This window comes from Nanorana parkeri, unplaced genomic scaffold (assembly GCF_000935625.1).
Source record: "Nanorana parkeri isolate BGI_ZX_2015 unplaced genomic scaffold, ASM93562v1 scaffold1530, whole genome shotgun sequence".
Classification (NCBI taxonomy): domain Eukaryota; kingdom Metazoa; phylum Chordata; class Amphibia; order Anura; family Dicroglossidae; genus Nanorana; species Nanorana parkeri.
In genome coordinates this window covers 1-8,165 of record NW_017307798.1, presented here as the reverse complement: position 1 = coordinate 8,165, position 8,165 = coordinate 1, and positions in this window count along the sequence as shown.

The window sequence follows — 8,165 nt, the reverse complement described above, 5'->3', positions numbered from 1 at the left end:
TGTAGTGGTTGTTCTGAGGCCATTCTGCAGTAGGCACGGGGAGCGTCTCCCAGTGTAACGGATCCCCGCCATCTGCGCCTGCGCAACCTGCACGTTCCCGCACTGCTCGGGAACGCGCCATCCCGCGCATGCGCAGAAGTGGTAGATTACCAGCACGAAAACGCGCCATAGCCGCGCACAGGAAGTGACATCACTGGCTCTATATAAACCCAGCAGCAGTACCACCATGTTGCTGGTTTATCGTCAGCTAATCCTTGTTCCAGTGTTTTGTGATATCTTGCTTGATCCTTGTGACCCGGACTTCCTTGACGAACCTTGAATTCTGCCTGCCTTGAGCTCGGAACTGTTATTTGACCATTCTTCAGCCTAACCCCTTTTGTACTGGAATTGCCCGCTTGGAACCTGACTTCGGCTCGTCTCATCGGATTACGGCTTGCACGGTGCTCAACACCACTGGCACTCCTGCCACTTGTTGTCCCGCTGGGCTCTGTTCCCATCATCAGAGTCTCCCAGGACACAAGGTGCAAGGGAAGCCTCCTCTCACATCCGGTCTCCCAGAAAGTACGTAACAGAATAAACCAGCCATGTCGGAGACCGAGAGGAGTGATTCCGCCTCGAGTCCCTGTGCCAACAATTGGCCTCTGTGACTCAGGCCCTAAAAGAGGTACATGATGGATACTTCCAACTCGAGGGTCAGATGACCGCAATGGCCAACGTCTCCGTCCTGGACCCGCCAGTGGTCCCTGCACAGCCAGTGCTGAATGGAGCAACTTCTCCGCCAACCCCTGAGCCTCGGGTTCCCACACCAGAGCGCTACACAGGAGACCACCACAGATTCAGAGCATTCCGGAACGCCTGCCAACTCTACTTTGTCTTGCAACCGACATCTCCTTGCTGTCCGGAGAACCACAATCCTGGGGCCATCATTTGCTCAAAGAGGACAGCCCTGTCCTCCTCTCCCTTTCCTCTTTCTTTGAGGCAATGGCGAAGTTATATGATGACCCACAACGTACTTCCACTGCAGAGAATATTTTGTCCTCCCTCCAGCAAGGCAAAAGGCCTGTAGAGGACTATGTGGCAGAGTTCCGCAAATGGGCTGCTGACACCACCTGGAATGACTCCGCCTTGCGTCACCAGTTCCGTTTGGGGTTGTCCGAGACCCTTAAGGACGAACTTGCAAGGGCCGGGCTCCCCTCAGCCTTGGAACCAACTGTACAACTGGCCATCCAGCTGGACCGAAGGATCTGGGAAAGACGCAAAGAGAGAGCCGGGGTGTCCCATTCTACATGGTTGCTTCCCCTTGTACCCATGGCACCACAGGTCCGTATGTCAGAGCATCATACTTCACCCTCCATCCAGGAGGCTGAACCGATGCAGCTCGGGTTGGTTCGGGCACCCCTCACCCCAGAGGAACGACAAAGGCGTAGACTGAACGACTTATGCCTCTACTGTGGTGGGTCCGGCCACTTCTTACAAGGATGTCCCATCAGGCCCAGTAAGTTGAAATCCTCCAGTAGTGTACCCACTTATGATAACTCGATGTCTCACCTCACTCTTCGACTTTCTCTGCAGATACCGGGAGGGACAATCCAGGTCCCAGCCATAAATGACTCTGGTGCCTGTAGCTGTTTTGTCGATCTGCAATTCGCCCGGAATCACGGAATATACGCCCCTACGCATCAAAACACATCCACTCATTATCCATCTGGCCGATGGCTCCACACCAACCTCTGGCCCCATCATACATGAGACCACCCTTCTTTGGGCCACCACAGACTGGCCTGCCCATCCAAGAAGCTGGCACCTAAATTCGTCTGCCCCTTCCCTGTCCTACGACGCTTCAGTCCTGCGGCCTACGAACTTCAGCTCTTTGCTTCCTATCGGATCCACCCGGTGTTCCATGCCTCGCTCCTGAAGCCGGTGGTCCCGAATACCTTTGGGGATCGGGGGTCAGATCCTCCGGCTCCTGCGATAGTGGATGGGGTTGAAAAATACGAGGTGGAGGCAATTCTGGTTTGTCGTAGTAGGGGTCGCCAAAATACTTTTGGCACTATAGTGTATGTTTCAATGGTGGGGAATTGTCCAGGTGGCATAAAGGAACTTTTTTTCCTAAATCTCATGTTACATGTTTTGCGGTTGACACATCTATACAATGTATAGAACCTGCTGCAGCAAAAATGACAGTTGTAAAGAAAAAAATGATATTTAAAAAGAAAAAAAAAAAGCATGCGGTTCCCCCTCCCAAACAATACCAGACCCTTTAGATCTGGTAGGAATGTTAGGAGGGACCCCATTTACAAAAAAAAAGCGTTGGGTTCCCCCCAAACGTCATATCAGACCCTTAAGACGGGACGGCGGTCGTGGGTTTTTTTCTTTATTATTATTTATTTTTTATCGTTTTATTTTGAGTTGTCCCTTCCACAACTTGGTCCCCCCCTTTTTGTTTTCTTCACCAGACCCTGTTGGATGGGTATGCCCTCAGTGTATGCTACAGCTTCATTTCTTTCTCTTTCTTCTTCCCCCTCCCCCACTCCTTTTTTCTTTTCTTTCGCTACTCTCCCCCATGTGCCTTTTATTGCCCCTGAGTGGGGTCTTCCTTGTTTTTCCTTGTCCCTTATATCACAAAAGACATTGAGAAAGGGTTCCTTTTTTTTATACCAATTGTGACAATGAGGTAGAGATTTGGTCCCGAATTTGATGTGAGCTCTGTATTTGGGGCTGTATTGGTCCTCTTTATGCTTTTTAAAAAAAATGCATATTGGATCTATTTTTCTTCCATACTGTCTTGGTATACAGTACTTTTGGTTACATTGCCTACCGGCTAGCTGTAACTGGCGTTTTCTATTGATGTTGACTTTGGACTGTCTCTATATGTCTACCCTAAATAAATAAATAATTTTTTTTTAAAAAGATCAGAGGAAAAGTTAGTCCCCAAATATCCAATGTGTGAAGTATGCCATTTGAAAGGAAGGGAGTTCTGAAGTACTGTGAGATAGAACAGGGGGAAGAAAAACTAGCATTGCTACGGATTTGTTATAGTTAATCTTATAATTAGAAAGTTTTCCAAACTTCTGAAGAACAGCCAAAAGAAAGGGTAAGGAAAGATCAGGCTTGGAGAAAGAAATTGAAGATCGTCTGCATATGCAGCAACTTTCTGTGGACCCAGACCATGAATATTTGCTGAGTTATGAATGTGATATAGTAGTGGCTCCAAAGTGAGCATAAAAATTAGGGGGGACAGCCTTGTGGGGTCCCGTTGGACACTCAAAACATGTCAAATAGAAATCTATTTTAAAATAAAAAGGGATGGTATCGGCGTTTAGTATTGGTGCATCCCTAAAAAAAAGTCTGCACTTAGCGAGTTAGGCCTTTCCTTTACCCATGAAGTGATCATTAAGTTGATCCCACACATATTTTAGTCCAGCTGACGTGGATAATGCCCGTGAATTAATTCAAGAAATCTAAATCTTTTATAAGAGGGAGTCTAAGTGGGCTGCACTGGCCTTTTTGAATTGAGAGTCATGTTGAAACAATACAGTCAAATAGAGAGTCCCACCGCACTCCTGACCGAGAAGCCCCATATAATGTGGGGGGGGGGGTGCTGAAGTGGACACGGATGGCGCCGCCAAATACTTGCAAAACAGAAATAATGGTCACCAGCACTCCAAGTTTTCTTCAAAACTAAATCCTTTTATTAATTCTTGCAGGTCATATCACCATGCGTGGCAACGTTTGGGAACCTGTCCGGTCCCTTCTATAGAGAGTCATTGGTTCAGATATGTGGATGACACTTGGGTAAAGGTTCACAAACAAGAGTTACAGGCTTTCACAGACCATATCAACTCAGTGGATCATAACATCAACTTTACGCGGGGAGATATGCAAAACAACAAACTGGCTTTTTTGGATTGTTTAGTAACAGTAGAGGGAGGGAAGCTGGAAATACAGGTCTACCGAAAACCAACGCACATGGACCAGTACCTGCTATTTGACTTCCGCCACCCTTTAAACCACAAACTGGGAGTCATCAGGACTCTACACCACTGGGCAGAGAAAATTCCCACCAGAACAGAGGCCAAGACGAAGCAATTCAAACACCTCAGGGAGCCCTTAAAACTTGCAGGTATCCAGACTGGGCTTTTGTCAAAACAAAAAAGGAGAGGAAAGAATGCCAAGAGTACCAGTGAGGGTGAAAAGCAGAAGAATTTGGTCATCCCATATGTAGCTGGGGTGTCTGAGAAACTCAAAAAGGTTCTACAAGTAGTTGTCCTGCTCTAAGGTAGATTTGTTTTTTGCTTGCTTTTCCTCTCAATTTACTGCCCTGGAAAATGATTAGGGAAATCCCCAGTTAGATTTACCAGTAATGGTGGTTCTGGGAATCTTTCAGGACAGCAGGCCTACTTCCCACCATCCTATTTTGGGTTGTTTTTTAGCCTCTTTTTTTTCCTGCACTGGTGGATATACTCTATTTTAATCTCATCTGATGGACAAGGGGGATGGGAGGTATTTTTAAATGTTTTAATTGTGTTTCCTGTAGAAGAAAGAACCAATCATCTCTCAGGTTGCTGTCCTGGAAGATTCCCAGAAACACTGTTACCGGTAAGTCTAACTGGGGATTTTTTTTTATCCTCGGCATAACCTTGGCAGACCCTGCCAGAAAGAGGATGGAGGACCGGTTGTAATGTGCATAATACAAATGTATTATGTATTAATACAAATGTTTGGAATCGTTAGATAGAAAAAAACTGCGCTAGGAATCAAATAACACTCTAAGAGCAGCTGTGCTTAATAGGTGAGTACACCACAAAATAGGAAAAAAGAAAATAGCACTGCGCTTCAAACTCAAAAAATATTCCTAAAATGTGAGAAAAATAGTATGAAATGTGAAATTGTCACAAAGTGATAAATAATTTTGTGTCATACACAACACCTGTATTGCACAATGCCTGTGCTGATGATAGTAAGAAAAAGTTCTAAGTCTAATGGTCTAGACCAGGGGTGCCCATTAGGTTGATCGCGATCTACCAGTGATCGCAAAGCGATCACTGGTAGATCGCGATGTCCTGTCCTCCTGCCGTGGGGCTTCTCTGGATCTGAGAAGTGAACGAAGCGCTGCAGGCGGCACCGGGGGCGGAGCCGCTTTCACAGCAGCATGCCGAGCGGTGAGGAGAGAGAGAGAGAGCTGCTCGGCCTGGATCTGACAGCTGGCGGCTCTCTCTCCACATCGCACATGCTGCTGTGACAGCGGCTCCGTCTGAATGCCCCCTCCCCCGGCGGCTGAAGTGCTTTCCTCATTTCTCCTCGGATACCCCGCTGCTCCTGCCCGGGAGAGCAGCGGAGATCCAAAGGAGAAGCTGAGCCCCCCTGTGTGCGTGGCCGAGCGGCAGAGGATCGGTACATATCAGTGATATGTACCAATCCTCTGTGCAGGACAAACACTGGAGCGATCAGGTGATCACTCCAGTGTTTGTAAATAACTGGGGACACATAGTACTATGTGTCCCCAGTTATGAATGAACAGGGTGTGATTTACATCACTTCCTGTTCAATGGGGAGTAGCATATTTTCTGAATGAATGTGCTTTCCATTCATTTAGAACAGAGGCTGCAGAAAAAGAGACTTTGTGTCCTCAATTTCTTTTTCTATTTTAAAAGGGAAATATCAGGGGGTTGTTTAGACCCCTAATATTCGCCCGAAGCACCCCTGTTGGGGTGGGGGGGCATGTTTTTTTCTTGCCTCGGGTGCAATCGGAGCTAGCTATGGCTATGTTCTCGCGGTGCTCGTGTTGCTGTCGGCTGAATGTGTTAGACGCCGCAAACGGAAAGGGGCAGGACACCTCTCCACGTGTGCAACGTCGTCCACATTCGGCCGCACGAGCACCGCGGGAGGACAGGAAGCCGGCGCCTCTAGAACGCACTGGAATGCAGGCCGGCCGACTCCCTGCGTTCAGGGGCAGGAGGTTGTATTGAAGTCAATGGCATTGCAGCCTTGCCCCCCGCCCACTGTGCGATCGACTGCCTGCATTCCAGTCCAGTGCAATCTGCAAAAATAGTGCTTGCAGCATTTTTGCAGATCGCACTGGACCGGAACACAGGCACTAATGTGCCTGCGGTCCGGTTGCGGGCGCTGGCACTGCGGGTGAGGGGCGTGGCTGCGGTGCCATTGACATCAATACACCGCCATGTGACCCCCCTCCCCCCCGAATGCAGGTGTTTTTTCGTTGGTAGATCTCATTGAGCTTGTCATTTGAAAAGTAGATCTCCGAACGAAAAATTGTGGGCGCCCCTGGTCTAGACACTATAAACCATAATAAACATAGAAAAAAAAATGTGCTAGTACATCTCATAACATGTGTACATATAGAAAATCCTATGTTAAAACTTACAAGTGATGTACAACTCCCTCTTAATCTACATAACCATATGTGAAGTCCATTACTTCTTGATACAATAAAGTCCTTGAAATATGTGAGGATATATATCTTCCAACTTTTATAATCAACAAGGCTTCCTATAGTGTAGTATGTAGGAATAAATTTATTTAAAAACGATTTAAACGCACTTACAATTAAAATAAGGCAATTGCACATGGATTGTGTCCACTGGAGCTCCTGTCTCTATGATTGTAATGCTCGCATAGATCCGCCCACCTGATGCATTTCATCACTACTGACTTCCTCTGAGGCGACGGTGCGACGGTCTGCATACGAGCATTACAAACTCCTTTCCTTTTTTTATATCACACATAATGGTAATCAAATTCCTGCCACTAGGTGTGTCACCCCATTCAGGCTGCATTCTAGTGTGTATAATCTCTTAAACCCATTTCAAACTGGACTCCATAATATATACCGTACACATAAAAATAAAATCTTACAATACATAAAAACATTTAACATTAAGGATAGGAGAGTCGAGGAGGATGCATACATGGGATATTCAATGGATACATGACATAAATTAATTCCAGTCCTGAACAAACTGGATCTAATATATCTATTAGGGATGCTAGACTTTTTTGTTAATCGGAAAGCCGGGTGGCCACTCTTTACACGCTGCCCGGCTTCCCGGCTAATCAGGAAGCCAGGTGGCGAGTCATTACACGCCACCTGGCTTCCTGAATGGGACTTCCGTTACTCGGTAATTGGTATCGGCGAGTACCGAAAAAAAATTATCGGTACTCGTACTCGGTACCAAAATACCGGTATCGGTGCATCCCTAATATCTATATATAAAATTGGCAAAAACAAAATGTTAAAATATGTAGTAACAAAAGAGGGGGGGTCCATGTTAAACTAGGGGAACCATATAAACTGTATGCTAAAAAGGGACCAAGGCTAAGATATATGAAGGATGGTGTGGGAAATGTTTAAAAACATAGTGTGGAAAATGTATATATATCTTAGCTATATGAAGGATGGTGTGGGAAATGTCATACTATAGTTAAAAACGAAGAGTGGGAAATGTTTATTGTATGTATAATGCCACATTACTTCCTATATAATAATAAATGGGAGGACACCAAAATAGATATATAACTCTATATCAAACAATCTTAATAGATTGCATAATGGTGCATAAACTTCTAATGAAACAAACATAAGTTTACATATAATATTATGCATTTTATGAAGACTGTCTGTTTTAGAGCTTTATGGATATCCCTCTGGTGTTCCCCATTTATTATGTATGAATTAACACGGCCGTATATATATAATATACATTTCCCACACTATGTTTTTAAACATTTCCCACACCATCCTTCATATATCTTAGCCTTGGTCCCTTTTTAGCATACAGTTTATATGGTTCCCCTTGTTTAACATGGATGAATATCCCATGTATGCATCCTCCTCGACTCTCCTCTCCTTAATGTTAAATGTTTTTATGTATAGTAAGATTTTTTTTGTATGTATATATAATGGAGTTTGTAATGCGCGTATGCAGACCGTCGTCTCAGAGGAAGTCAATAGTGACGAAATGCATCAGGTGGGCGGATCCATGCGAGCATTATAATCATAGAGACAGGAGCTCTAGTGGACACAATCTATGTGCAATTGCCTTATTTTAATTGTAAGTGCATTTTAATCGTTTTAAATACATTTATTCCTACATAGTACACTACGGGAAGCCTTTTTTTCTCTCTTTGAGCACAAGAGAAGGTGG